Source organism: Urocitellus parryii, chromosome 9, assembly GCF_045843805.1.
Source record: "Urocitellus parryii isolate mUroPar1 chromosome 9, mUroPar1.hap1, whole genome shotgun sequence".
NCBI classification, from domain to species: Eukaryota; Metazoa; Chordata; class Mammalia; order Rodentia; family Sciuridae; genus Urocitellus; species Urocitellus parryii.
The window spans coordinates 113,143,851-113,159,882 of record NC_135539.1 but is presented as its reverse complement, the minus strand read 5'-3'; positions in this window follow the sequence as shown (position 1 = coordinate 113,159,882).

Genomic DNA, 16,032 nt, shown 5'->3' with positions numbered 1-16,032 from the left:
CTGTGACTAGTGTATTTGCAAACCCCCTGACCTGGTTCTCTATGTCCAGCCTTAGCCCACAGCCCACCCAGCAGCAGCTGGACTTGTTCTTATAAAATATCGTCTCATCACGTCACTCCTCAGCTTAAAACCACCAAGGGCCTCCTTTTCACTCCACAGTAACATCAAGCCCTGTAGATGACCCCCTGAGGTCTACTGAGCTCTGCCGTCTCCTCCCACCCCATTCCCTTCACTCTGTTCCAGCCACAAGGCGCTGGGCTGTCCTGGACACCCAGGCACGCTTCAAATGGCGTGTACCCTCCGCCTGGGAAGCTTTCCCCAAAGAGCAGGTTTGTGGTTCGTCAATAATTTCCACCCTCATCCTGGACAAGCAGAGAAGACCCACCATGGAAAGCGTGGCTAGCCAAGCAGAGGCCACCCTGGAGCGACAGCCCCCGTCTCTGCAGAAGCTCGGCTTCAATGACCCTGTATCCGAGTGCTTCCTGATAGGGGACAGACAGAGGTGAGTGGTGGAAACACAGGGTTAAGGAAATAATTCCATAAAATGGGCCCACTCTGCTGATCCCCCACGTGCTTTCTTTTCCAAGAAGCAATTTACTTGTAGCCCTGCCTGGCTTCAGTGGACAGGATACGTCACATTCCTCAGTGAAGTACCTGCTCCCTGCAAAAAAAAAAAAAAAAAAAAAAAAATGCAGCCCTGAAATAATGTCTGTAAGAGGAGCCCCAGTTACCCCCAAGAGGGAGTCTTCTGTGACCCTTTTTACATTCCAGACCCTGAGGCTCAGGGAGATAAGGATAATTCCTCCCAACCATAAAATCTGTGAGAATTTATGGTTAAGAATCCAATTAGAACTGGCCAGCAGCATCCGCCAAAGGGCCGAGAGTTGTCACGGCGCTGATGTCATCCTGCTGTCAGTCAAAGTCAAGAGCGGACCTGGGCAGGACTCTCTGAAAACTTCTGGGGATTCCCAATAAAACTGGGGTACGGGAGAGGTTTGCAGTCCCTCTTCGCTCTGAAAGGACCCTCACTTTCCCTTTTTCTTACATCCCTTCTATTAATTCGTCACCTGTTACTCTGGGAGACAGCTGGGAATCTTTCTGGCTTCATTGCAAGAATCAGGGTTTGAAGGGAGGGGTGTCTTCACGCTGCTTGAGTGTCCCAGAATGCACCAGGAACGCTTTACCAAATTGTGCTTCCCTCTCTCTCGGGCCTCTTCCTCCTGTGTTTTCCTTCCTAGCACATGGCCACCTACTGTGATACCTGTGTTTTGTGAATGGACCTCTTTCCTCCACCAGGTTGGGAGCCTCATGTCTAATGTGTATACTGCTGTATCTCCTGCACCTACAGTATCACCTGGAACCTAGTAGCTACTCAATTTTTTGTTGAGCTGGTGAATGAATGAACAGAAGGGTTTGCATTTAAACCAGAATCTGCCTGCCTCCTCATCCGCCCTCCTAGAGTCACTGGGAGATGGCAGCTAAGGAGACCAGTCCTGGATGTTCCCCAGGGGCAGTGAGTGGACCCCGATGAGGGATCCTGGAAGCCAGCGAGGCTGGGAGTGAAGCAAGCCAGTTCCCTAAGGCTCCCCACAGAGAGGCCCCTGGGACCTTGAACAGTGAGGATCAACAGGGCTCCCACACCTCCCCTGCCTCCCAGGCCCCTGTGGGATCTCACAGTCCCTGCAGCTGTGGAGGAGGGGCCGTCTCCCTGCAGATTCTGCTCCTGTTCTCAGAACCAACTTCCACCCGCCCCACACAGGCGTTCCCAGAGCTCATCTGGAACCTTCTGATTTGCATTTCCGAAGAAAAAAATATAAATCCCACTAAACGCTGTTTATTTTCCTTCTGTTTGCCCTGAGGCGGGCCTGCAGTAGCTCCCGGGATCTGGAGTGGGGAATCCGGGCGATTTCTGTGGTTCAGGGAGCCAGGGACCTCTGGGGCTTTCACAGTAAAAATAGTGGGGGGACCTGCAACTCCACTTTGAAAGGAAATAAGGGGAGGTGGGGACATAAATGACAACAAAACCTCCTGACACAATTACAGCCACATTTGCATAACAGAGGCTGAGCACTTGCTTAGAAGGAGGGATAATTAGATTCTCCAATGATTAGGGGACACTTTCTAAATGTGGGGAAAGATGAAAATCCAACCTTGAAGTGGAAAAAAGAACAGAACTGAGCATCTCTCCCCATGGCAGTGGTGAGAGGAGGACTCACAGGCTGAGTGAGAGCTGTTTGACTCTCGGCTGTCCCTACCAAGAAGCCTGAGTTTCCAGTCCAGACTTCCAGTTTGTCAGGACCCCATGAGAAAAGTGTGGACACCCACAAACTTGTCTGGGAAGAGTCCAGGTTCTACCCCAAACTAGCTGTGTGATCTTGTTTGTGGGTGACCTCCCTAAATCTCAGTAACTCAGTAACTCAAACATTAAATGAGGTTTGAAGGGTGTAGTCATCTGGTTTTCATTACTGTAACAAAATGCCTGAGGCAGACTAACTTTATAAAGAAAAGATTTGCTTAGAGCACAGTTCTGGAGGCTCAAGGGCATGGCACTAGCATGGGCCTGGGTTCTAGTAAAGACCTCATGGCAGTGGGGAGCTGTGTGGGAAGCAGACAACTATATCCAAACCATTGCAGGGGGCTGCTTGATGATTGAATGAGATTCCATAGGAAGAGGGGTAGGGGTTAAACTCAGGCCATATGCTCACCTGGAAGACTCTGCCCTGACTCCCTTCCCAGTGTGACTCCCACAACCACCGCCCAGCCTCATCAGGCTCTGCAGAGAAGGTAGCTCTGGAGTGGAGCAGTCAGGTGACCTTGAAGGTAAAGAGGTTGACAGCATTGTAGGGGGTGGGGGGTGGGGAGTGGGGACGGGAGGGGCATGGCAAAGATGGTGGCCCAGGAATGTTAAGAGACTTGGTCTTAGATCAACTCTTTCTCTACTTACCCCAGTTCTCACCTTCTCCCCTCAAGAAAGCATGGCATCATAGGGGTCACCTTGAATGCCATATTTGTGCCTATATATAAAAGTTATTTGCAAATGTGTACCTCTTATTATCAATAGCAGATAATTTGTGTCATGTCTCCTAGTACTTGAGTTGTAAGTTCTTAATGACAGGGACAAGAATTTTATTATTTTTTATATATATTAGTTGTAGATAGACACAATACCTTTATTTTATTTATTTATTTTTATGTGGTGCTGAGGATCGAACCCTGTGCCTCACATGTGCTAAGCAAGCGCTCTACCACTGAACCCCAGCCCCAGCCCAGTACCTCTCCTTTGCTGAAGCTGGCTTTGAACTTGCGATCCTCCTGCCTCAGCCTCCCAAGCCGCTGGGATTACAGGCATGCACCACTATGCCTGGCAAGAATTTTATTATTCTTTGTGATCATTTTTAATTCCTGGCACTTGGCACACATAGGTGACCAGGAAATGTTTCATGAATGACATGCCATCTTTGACGCCTCCTCTGTCTCCCACACCGTGGGATTGGCCAACTGCAGAGGACTCTAGCAAACCTTAGCTTAACCTCCATCTATGGCCCTTGTGATTCAGCAAAGCACTGAGGGACTTTGGGATGTAACCCTCCCTCCGTAGCTTCTGGGTCATGTTGAAGCATTGGAACAAGTGCCCTGGGTTTGCAGGAGGAGTGGATTGCAAGGGGCTTCTTTAAAAGGGAACAGAGGTCATCTCCCCCTCACCCTGACTCCAACATTAGAACCTAATTGCTATGATTAGAGAAGAATGAGTCAACATTTGTTCTTGTTTTAAAGGTGTGTGCGTGTGTGCGTGTGTGTGCATGTGTGTGTGTGTGTGTGTGTGTGTTCATCTAAGTTACGGGTATGGAAGTATTTCTGCAAGTCAAGGATTAGCCAAAGCCGGGATTGTGTTCAGCTGGTTTCCATGGTAACTTGTCAGCTTCTTAGCTTCCTCCCTGCCTCTCTCTCTTCTGTGATGGGGGTATTCCTTTTCTAAACAGGAGGGCCAAGATTAGTCGAAGAGAGGAGACTGTCCATGGCAGCCTCTGCTGCTCCCAGACCCTGCGGAGCTGACAGGGTGCAGTTGTAAACCCAGTGAGCTGGTCAGTGTGTGGCAGGCCCCATGGCTGATGGGCTTCCTGCTCCAGGGTCACCCACTCCCCAGATTCCTGGCCAGCCCCCCACCCTTCCTGGCAGCCTGGCTGGCGCTGAAGGCACAGCTGAGCCCAGAGACTTCCCTCCATACATGGGATTCCCTGCTCTCCAAGACTAGGTGTTGTTTTATCATGTTTTATTTTTTAGGTACTAGGAATTGAACCCAGGGGCGCTTAACCACCGAGTCACATCCCCAGCCCTAGTTTGTATTTTATTTAGAGACAGGGTCTTGCTGAGTTGCTTAGGGTCTTGCTAAATTGCTGAGGCTGACTTTGAACTTACGATCCTCCTGCCTCAGCCTCCAGAGCTGCTGGGATTACAGGTATGGGCCCTCGGCCGGCAGGTGATAGTTTCTTAAATGGAACTGCTAGAAAGGGTTAGAAGGAAAACAGGAGAAAACAGAGAGGACAGAGGCAGAGGAAGAAAACAGAAAACAACCACCATTTGATCTTCTACTCTTTGAAGCAAACAACAGTCCCCAGAATTTATAGGAGGAATCACAAAGTCAGACCGGGATTTTGGCTCAGAACAAATGTAGGTTTAGCCCAACATTTCTCAACTTGCAGGTTACCCATTGGATGATACAAGACATATAAATCCATAAAACCTTCCTTGCAATATGTTTAATTGGATTACTTGTTTTTAGTTTTTTTTTTTTTTTTGAGGTCATTATACATTCTAGATATTAATCCTTTGTGAGATGCATAGCTGGCAAGTTTTTTCCCATTCCATGGCTCTTCTCATTCTGTTGACTGTTTCTTTAGCTGTGCAGAAGGTTTTCAATTTAATATATCAACTTTGTCAATTTTTGCTTTTGTTTCTTGTGCTTTTGTGGTTCTATCCAGAAAATTGTTGCTTGAACCAGTTTCTTATTTCTCCATATTTTCTTCTAGTAGTTTTAGAGTTTTCAGTTTTTACATTTAAGCCTGTGTGCATTTTGAATTTAATTTTGTACATGGAAAGAGAAGTCAAGATTCAATCATCTGTATGTGGATATCCATTTTTAGCATCATTTATTGAAGAGGTGGTACTTTATCCAATGTTTTCTTTTTTGGAAACTTTGTTAGGAATCAGCAGATATAGAGGCATGGATATATCTATATGTATGTATGTATGTATGTATGTATCTATCTATCTATCTATCTATAAATACACATATATATGGAGAGAGAGAGAGAGAGAGAGAGAGAGAGAGAGAGAGAGAGAGAGAAGGAGAGTGTCTGTATTCTGTACCATTGGTGATTGCATCTGTTCTTATGCAAATACTATGCTATTTTGGTTGCTATGGTACTGTAGTATGTCTTGAAATAAGTTATTGTGATGCTTACAGCCTTTGTGTATTTATTTTTTTCCTCAAGATTTCATTAGCTCTTCAGGGTCTTTTGTGTTTCCATATGAATTTTAGAATTTTCTTCTCTAGTTCTGTGAGGAATACCATTCATATTTTAATGGGAATGGCTTTTAATCTGTAAATAGCTTAAGGTATTATTGCTGAAGGAATATATGTTTAAAGTATTATTACCAACACTAATTCTTCCAATCCATGAGCATGGGGAGTTTCTTATTTATTTTGTATCTTCTTCAATTTCTTTAATCAGTGTGTGGTAGATGTCTTTTGTTCTTTGCTGTTTTGTTTGCTTGTTTTAAAGATTCGTGAATGGGATTGCTTTTAGTATTTGGTTCTCAGCACATTCATTATTGGTGTATTACAAATCTCACTGATTTTTGCATATTGATTTTCTATCTTGCTACCTTAATGACTTTATCCATTCTAATAGTCTTTTGGTGGAGTCTTTGGGTTTTTCTATATATTTAAACATATCATTTGCAGACACAAATAATTTGACTTCTCTCCTTCCAATTTGTATGCCCTTTATTTCTCTTATTTCACTGTTCTGACTAAAATTTCTAGTACTATACATTCCCTTGTTCCTGATCCTAGAGGAAATGTTTTCAACTTTTCTCATTTCAGTATATTGCCTGTGGCTATGTCTTGTATGGCCTTTATTATTTTGAGGTATGATCTTCCCAAACCTTATTTGCTCAGGACTTTTATCAGGAAGTGATGCTGAAATTTTTCAAATGCATTTTCCATATCTATTAATCGCATGATTTTTATCCTTCATTCTGTTAATGAGATGTATTATGTTTATTGATCTGAATATATTGAACCAACCTTGCATCTCTGGGATGGAACCAATTTGATTGTGGTGAATAATCTTTATGATTCTCTGTTGAAGCACATTCAGATTTGCTCATATTTTATTGAGAAATTTTACATCTATGTCCATCAGGGTTACTAGTCTACAGTTTCTTTTATCTTGTGTTCTTGTTGCTATGGTACTAGGGTAATGTTAGCCTTAGATAATGGGTTGGGAATGATTCTCTCTCTTTAAAATCTTTTCAATAAATTTAAAAGAAATGGAATTAATTCTTCTTTAAAGATTTTGAAAAATTAATCAGTAAAAGCCTCTAGTCATGGGCTTTCCTCAACTTCTTATTACCGATTCAATCTCATTCAATCTCTTCTGGATTGCATGTTTTCACGGTTTAATTTTGGCAGAACCTATGTGTCTAATAATTTATAAATTCCTTCTAGGTTCTCTAATTTGTTAGCGTACATTTTCTCATAGTAATCCCTAATGATTCTTTGTATTTCTGAGGTATTGGTTGTAATGTCTTTTTTTTTTTTTTCATCTCTTATTTTGTTTGGGTCATCTTTTTCTCGGTTAGTCTTATTAAAGGTGTGTTCATTGTTCTTACCTTTTATGATAACCAACTTGTTGTTTCATTAGTCTTTTCTACTGCTTATGTATGTGACACCCTCTCTATCTTATACATTTTGTAACTGAAAATTTATAGCGTTTGACCAATATTTCTTCTCTCTCTCTCTCTCTCTCTCTCTCTCTCTCTCTCTTTTTGTGAGTCTGGAGGTGGAAACCAGGGCTTGTGCATGCAGGGCAAGAACTCTACCAACTGAGCTATATCCCTAGCCTTTTGACCAATATTTTAATTAAAGAAAAACCAGCCAGTCATGGTAGTTCACTCTTGTAATCCCAGAAACATGGGATCCTGAGGCAGGATAATCACAGGTTTAAGGCAAGTCTCAATAATTTAGTGAGACCTTGTCCCAAAATAATAATAATAAAAGAAAGGAATGTGGATGTAATTCAGGGATAAAGTACCCCTGGTTTCAATCTCCAGTCCAAAAAAGAAAAACAAGATCAGCCATGATACCATAATGGTTTTACACTCTAAAATGCTAAGGTCTTAATATGATAAAAGATCTTAAGAATTGGTAATAAAATATAATTATCACACATTAGCCACCTAATTCTTACATCATTTACAATTTTAACTTTATTTTAATCTATCTGTTATTCATACAGAATTTGTTCAGGAAGAGTTTTCAGGAAGAATTTCTGAAATATTAAAACCATTCTACTTGAAAACCCCAAAGTCTTGGTAAAAGACTCATTTCTAACTTAATATTATACTCATTTATTTCTTTCAGATGCATGTGTAATAGCAAAAGAAATCATGGAAAGATACCACATTACCTTCAGGTGGAAAGAACAGCAAAAGCTTTATGCTTCATCAGGGGACACAGTTGAATTTGTGTGTAAATATGGATATTCTCCATCAACTCGAAGTCAATCATTTCGTACAAGGTGTATTGATGGTCACCTGGAATATCCCCTTTGTATTAAGAGATACTCTTAATCTCATTAAAATGTGCACTTACATTCAGAATTTTAATTATTAATCTAGTTTTCGATTTTATTGTTTAACTCATTTTTACTCATAAATTAGAATTTGTGTTGAAACGTGCTAATGTGTTTAGAATCTGAGAGGCTAGAGCCCCACATCTTAAAAGCACTGCATTCAAATTTGGCAAACCAAAGTGCCATGCATCCTATTCATAAAACATCTGTGGCAAGAAATTAGATGCAATTACTTCATGCTTGTCTGTATCCATCATTCTCCAAACTGAAAGTTTTCTACATAACTTTTGGGACTCTCTGAGACTCTGTTCCACAGTGCATGAAAAGATAGACTCTCCATCTTCAAAATTATAAAATTCAGAAAGATCTAAATACCAAACTAAGTCATGACTTATATTAGTCAAAAATATAATCAATTACTGATTATTACTTATCCATAAGCAAATGTAAAAAGATGACATGTAAGCTTCTAAAATATATGAATCTAGTACATTTAACTATGTAAATAAATCATAAAAAGGAATAGAAGCTTAATTGGATATATAACTGTAAAACTATCATAACTGTTACTATATAACTATAGAAAAAATGATTGGCAGAAAATGCAATAAAATCTGTAAAAACTATATTTGTGCTTAGAGGTAAGAGGATTGACTTGTTTAATTCTTTTAAAGAGACAGTCTCTAAATTATGGTGATTTAATTTGTAATTTTTTTTTACTGTACAGTAGTATGAAAGTGATATGTATTCAGTAAAAATTGTACTGTTTCTGTGACTAGAAATACATGGTAGACAACTTTTATGGTATTGTGTAACAGCAGTTAACAGCATCCAACTGGCCTTGTGATCAAAAAAGTGAGCAATCACTATACTACAGGTTACTGTTCTGCTAAGCTATGATATATGATAGGTTGGTATATTAAATGCATGTTCAACTTAAAAAATTTTGATTTATCATGAGTTAATCAGGATGTAACATTCTAAATTGAGTATCAACATTTATATTATATTGTACAATTTTTAAACCTTTAATATACTCAGTTTTGAACTTTGAGAATAAGTCGTTTTAAGACAATAATGCCTAAAAACCAAGGTGATCGTGTGGAGAAATATAAACACCTTATTGGTAATGATCTCAGGGTCAAATAATGCTTTAATGAATTTTTTGTTGCAGAATTTTTTTTCTGTTTTTAAAGTTTCAGTTGCAAGATCTTGAAGGGTAATTTTATATTTTTGCATTTCAGACAGCACTATTTAGTTAAAATCACTTTGTCTAGAAACATTTTTATTTTTAAAAAGCTATAATCTTAGGATGAAAATAAAGATAAAAATGTACAAAACTTTAGGGTGATAAATTGTTACCTCTTATTGCATAAAAACATAAAGCTTATATTAAATGCTTTCCTCTTGTTTGAGATCCTGATTAGATTGAGACAGATTTTTCAATTTTAATGAAATTGGTTACAACAAGCAAGTAATCCTTGTGTTTAATTTTAACACCTGAATATACTTAACTCAGTCCCATTGGGCCACTATAACAAATATAACTTGTCCATTGTGGCTTATTTTAAAAAGACATATCTTTCATACAGTTCTTGGAGCTGAGATGTCCAAGACCAAGGCACAGCTAACTTGGTGTCCCAGGAGAGCTTATTCTGTTTTGCAAATGGCATCTTCTCACTAGGTAGAAGCGGCAAGGAAGTGCTCTAGCCTTTCCTTGTAAGGGCACTGTTTCTACTCTTGAGGATGGAACCCCATCTCCTATTCACCTAAAAAGACTTCATCTTCTAATATGCTCACTGTTACAGTGACATTTAGGGGGACACAAACATTCAGGACATAGAAGAGAATAGGGAAGGAAAAAGACAGTCCATGCCACAGAACCAAAAGGCAGTACTGGTGTTTAGTCTTCTCATTCACAGAGGAATTTCAGCCAAACATTGTAAGACAGAGATTAAAAAAAAAAAAAGGTCATTTTATATGTCTCCAGTGTCCACAACTAGTGGGATGAAAAAAAAGGAAGGTGGTAGTAGGAAAGCTGGGGTAAGGAGGAGGTAGAGTTTACTCCTTCTTTCTCTCCACCTCTTGAGGACAAAGCAAGGAAGCCAAGTGAGGGAGAAGGAAGCTAGTTCTGTGCACACACCAAATCTCCTGGCCACCTGACCTTGGACTCATCAGACCCCGGGATACCCAGAACTTGAACCCATGGATTTATTGTGATGAGCTAGCCTAAGATGGTGAGGGGCGGGAATGTGACAGGGCAAGAACTCTGGGCACACCTGTGTTTCTGTGTGCCATGGGGAGAACCCACTTGTGGAGCCTAGGATTGGTGGCTTACAGGTGTGTCCTGGATCGCTTTGCATAGTTGAAACCACTGCCTTGGAGGTTCCAGGGTTCCTGGAGAGGGAGGTGTCTCAGAAATTCTGGGGGAAATGTGGACCAAGGCACATTTGCTCTCAGCCCGTTGAAGAAGCTGGACCCGGGTGTCTTAGGGGACAGGGCATTGTGTGAGGGTGCGGTGATGTGAGTGAAGGGCCAAAACATTAGGACACCAACCTCCCTGAGGCGGCAGACAAAGAAGGGTGGAGGTGCTATGGGCCGAAGGCCAAAGGAGCTGTGGGTGTTGGGTCCAGACACACCAGGGCCATTGGAGCCCACTACAGGTTTTGGTAGGTGCGCGAGACACTGTGGGTGGGCAGGGCGCACCTATCCTTGAGCTTGTGGACTTTGATCTTCACATCATGACCAGTGCCAGGTCCTGGGGGCCAGAACTCCCAGGGAGAGGAGCACCATGGGCCAGGCAGGGCGCACAGGGCCATTTGTGGCCAGGACCTCACAAGGAGCGATTGTCAGGGCATTCCACAGGGCGTTATAAAAGGCAGGGGCGACAGCTGGGCTTCGTCCATTGTGCAGGAAGCTCGGACTCCCAGCTAGTTAGTGCGTTTGGTGGTTGTGTCTTTGTTCTTTGATTTGGGGTGTTGTTGTGTTGTTTTGTTGTTTTAGTCTTGCTTTGTTTGTTGGGTTTTTTTGTTGTGTTGTTTTAAGGTAGCATCCTCGGGTGGCGTGGCCGCTCCTGATGTGTAGACAGAGTAGTGAGAGTCAGAGTAGGGCGCCAGCTTGTCCTCAGAGGATGCCCTGAAGGGCCAGTATGAGGTGCTGAGGTGCATCAGGCAGGGCAACTTTGGCTCAGTGAGGCTCGCCTGCCACATCCTGACGGGGGCGGAGGTGGCGGTGAAAACCGTGCGAAAGGGCGAGCTGGACCCAGCCTTCCTTCGGGTCGAGGTGGCCATCCTGAAGGCCGTGGAGCACCCCAGCGTGGTGCAGCTGTTCCAGGTGATGGAGACGGCTGACCGCGTGTACCCGTGTACCTGGTGATGGAGTACGCCGGTTGGGGCCAGCTGCTGCAGTACATCCCACAGGGGGTGGGCCTGCCAGAGCGAGAGGCGCAGGGACTGTTAGAGCAGGTGGCCAGCGCCCTGCGCACGTGCCACGCCCAGGGCATCGTGCACAGGGACGTGAAGACGGACGAGGCTTTGTGCCGGTTCAGGCGGGGAGAGCTGCTGGACACGGTGTGCGGCACGGTCACCTACTGGGCCCGGGAGAGGTTCCTCCTGCAGGCGTACCATGGGCCCAAGGCAGACGTGTGGAGCCTGGTAATGACCTCTACTTCATGCTGACGGGGCACCTGCCCTTTGAAGGGGTCATCTTCGAGGAGCTGAGGGACCAGGTGCTGCACTGCTCCTGGGTCTTACCGGCCCACGTGTCCCTCCACGCTCAGGACCTGCTGGCGGAGATGCTGACCGTGGATCCCATGGAGAGACCCAGCATGGCCAAAGTTGCGACACACCAGTGGCTGAAATGGGGTCAGTGCCTTTTGTGATTGCTGCCAGGAAGTCCCGGTGCCGCTTCTGCCCAGATCCCTCCACAGTGAAGGTCATGCTTGACCTGGGTTTCCACCTCACTGACACCTGGACGTCCCTGAAGGGCCAAAAGTTGGTCGAAGCCATGGCGACATACCTCATGCTCAGACACCAGCACAAGCAGGGGGTTGGCTTCACGGTCCAGAGGAGGTCTGTGCACTTGGGGCTCCAGCCCAGGTCCTCTGCGGGTTCTCTCCCAGCCACTGTGTTGGGGACAGCACATTCTGGGAACAAGATTAGCAAACAGTTCTTAAGATTTCAACAGTGTTTTGTTAAGCATACAGAAAAACGCAATGACAAGTACCTATTTTATTAACCTTTCACCGTGAAATATTTTATTAAAAACATTTTGTTAAAAATGTGTTTTGAATACTGCCCTGTAATATTATGCTTATTTGGCACAAAGGCATCTGTAGCTATTATCTTATTAAGACATGTTTACCCTTAGGACTATGAAATTCATAACAATAAAACATAGCAGGGCCAATTACCACCTAATACAATTACCAACTCTATAATATTTTTTTTTCTTTTTATTCCTGAGGATTTTGGTGCTCAGAGGTGCTCTGTCATTGAGTTACATCGCCCACCTTTTTAATACTTTTTATTTTGAGACATGTTGTCACTAAATTGCTGAGGCTGTCCTCAAACTGTGACCCCTCCTGCCTCAGCACTCTGAGTCTCTGTGATTACAGGTAAGCACCATCACACCGGATTTTGTAGGCTCATGTGGAAGCTCAACATTCCTGCAATTCCAGCCCACCTCTCTAAAGTTAAGCCTCAGGGACTGGGAAGGCTGAGGCAAGAAGACTGCAAGTTTCAGGCTAGCCTGGGAAATTTAGAATTTTAGCAACACTGTAAGACCCTGTTTCAAAATAAAATAAAAGCTGAGAGAGGTGACCCACTCCTGTAATCCCAGCATCTCAGGAGGCTGAGGCAGGAGGATCAGGTGTTCCAAGCCATCCTCAGCAAAAGTGAGGCACTAAGCAACTCAGTCAGACCCTGTCCATAAATACAAAATAGGGCTGGGATGTGGCTGAGTGTCCCTGAGTTCAATCCCTAGTAACAACAACAACAAAAAAAAAAAAAAAAAAGAAAGAAAGGAAAAAAAGAAAAAAAATGCAGAGAATGTAGCTTAGTGTAAAACACCCATGGGTTCAATCTCCATTACTAAACAAAGAAACAAAAACAAAGCATAAACAAAAAATTTAAAAACCAGCAGCTGGGCCTTCAAAGGAAAGCTTAAAGGCAAGAAGAAATCAAAAATAGCCTGGAGTCATGCTCATATTTAAGGCTGGAAGGAGAAGGAGACTCAAATGGTGGCACTGTCCAATATCATAGCCATTGTCCACATGTAGCCATTTATAGTTACATTTTTTCCATTTCTTAACTTTTAAAAAAATTTTATTTTTTTATTGTCATTTGTTTTATATGACAACAGAATGCATTACAAGTAATATTACATATATAGAGACCAATTTTTCATATCTCTGGCTGTAAACAAAGTATATTCACACCATTCCTGTCTTCATACATGTGCTTTGGATAATCATATCCATCATATTCCACCATTATTTCTAACCCCATGTCCCCTCCTTCCCCTCCCACTCTATCTAGAGTTTGTCTATTTCTCCCCCTTCCTACCTGACTATGAAACAGCTTGATGCTGGTTGTTTTAATGAATCACAATAATAGTCATTATTTATCAGGCTGTTAGTGTGTGCCCAAAACTGTTAAAACACTTCATTAACTAGATTTCTTTTTAAGTCATGTTTGTTGAGATATAATTTATATATGATACAATTTATCCCATTTAGTTTAGAGTTATATGTATTTTGATAACAAAAATATAAAAAGTGACAATGTGTATATATGGATATATGGTACTACCAGCAAGGTACAGAATGTTACCTTGTTCTCCTTTACTTCGTTTTTTTAAACAAATAGAGAAATTAATTTTAATATATTTCATTTAACCCAATGGATAACCAATATCATTTGCAAAGAAAATAATTGTTAGCAAGATATTTCATGTTCATTTTCTTAGTCCTAGTAATTCTTTGGAATCTAATGTCTATTTAACACAGAGCACACCTCAATTCAGACTACACACACTTCAGATACTCAGTGGCCTCATGTAACCAATGGCTGCCATATTGGCTCCTTTATCCATCTTTCACCTTTGGATGAGACACATGCTGTAGGCTGCATGATAAGTCTCCTTGTTATGTGGTTCCTTGTTGCATTCCATCAGAAAGAAACACCAAGGAGATGAACTTAAAATATACAAGAGTAGAGCAAGGTGTTTTATTCCTTCCTATAAGACTCTATTACAGACTGTGTGTTGGTTTCTACATGCTTTTAGTAGGAATGACTTCAATTAGGTCACCTTCTCCTACAAGTTTTTCATAATGGCTCTCTCTTACTTCACCTCCTACCTCTCCAAGTTTACAGAAGGAAAGGTGCTTCACAAAATTTATTAGTTACCCTCAACCTTGCCCTTACCTTTATAAATACCTTAGTAAACAATTTTTCGTCTGATTCATCCTTTCCATCTTTGAATCTTAAATAATGGCTTTTTAATTATAAGAGAGTAAATTATACCTCATCTCATATTACAGGCAATGTATATACACATACTAGATTAATTATATATTAAAATATAACATAAAATGCTAACATTTTTAAAGAACATATTTATATAACTTTATGAGGAGAAATGGGAAACAAAAATATGAAATAAACAAAAACCTGAAAAATGAGATATTGTTGTTTAAATTTTTATGTGTAAAAATTTATCAAAAAGAGTTGAAAGAGACATGAATTGTATTACAGGTCATTTTCTTTTATTTTTGATATTTAGCTTGACTTGGTTTCTCCTTTGGTTGGCTTTTCCTTTTGTAGTTCTTCCCTTTACAGATTTTTATTATTGTTTTTTATTTCCTCCTCATGGAATATTTTGCCAAGAATGTTCTACAGTGCAGGCTTTCTTGCTGTAAATTCTTTTATTTTTTGTTTTTCATGGAAGGTTTTTATTTCATTGTCAAATTTGAAGCTTAATTTTTCTGGATATAAGATTCTTGGTTGGCATCCATTACCTTTTAGAGCTTGGTATATATATTGTTCCAGGATCCCCTGGCTTTGAGACTCTTGGTTGAAAAATCTGCTGAGATCTGAATTGCACTTTCCTTATAGGTAATCTGATTGTTCTCTCTTGCAGCCTTTAAAATTCTATCCTTATTCTGTATGCTAGGCGTTTTCATCATAACTTGTCTTGATGTCGATCTGTTGTAATTTTGTACATTTCGTTTCCTATAGGCCTCTTGTATTTGATTTTCCAGTTCATTCTTCATGCGTGGGAATTTTTCTGCTATTATTGCATTGAAGAGATTGTACATTCCTTTGTTTTGAATCTCTAAACTATCCTCTATCCCGATAACTCTTAAATTTGGTCTTTCGATGGTATCCTATAATTCTTAGATATTCTATTCATGGTTCATTACTATCTTCCCTGTGAGGTCAACTTTATTTTTAAGATTGTATATTGTATCTTCGTTGTCTGAGGTCCTGAATTGCAAGTGATCTAGTCTGTTAGTGATGCTATGTATTGAGTTTTTAAATTGGCTTATTGTTCCTTTCATTTCAAGGATTTCCCCCCCCCTTTTTTTTTCAATATCTATCTCTTTCTTGGAGTAATCTCCTGCAACTTGTATTTGCTCTCTTATCTCTTTGTTGGAGTGATCCGTTTTTGCCTGTATCTGCTCATTTAGGTCATTCTTTAGTTCCCGAATCATTTTAGTTATGTATATTCTGAACTCCTTCTCTGACATTTCACCTACTTCACTATCTATGGATTCTATTGTTGTAGTATCTTGGTTTGTTTGAGGCACTTTCTTCCCTTGTTTTTTCATGATGTCTATGAGTCTTCCTCTCTTGCAGTGTAGACACGAGGTATGATAGTTTCTGCCCTACTGTCTTATAGTGTTCCTATAGGTTACCAATACCTCACTTTTAAGGGAGAGATCAATATTACAGCACTCAGTGTACCCAACATGCAGCCATATATCAGTTAGCTTCTATTTTTACATCTTGCTGTATTTTACTCATCAGAAATGATGAGTTCGGTTATCTTCAACCTTATAGTCAGTAGGTTTGCATAATGGTTTACAGTTTCTCATGGTAGAAGTGGGGCATGGGGGGTTGGCTGAGATGTTTATGAAGTAGGATATTAGAATATGGAGGCAGTAGATTAT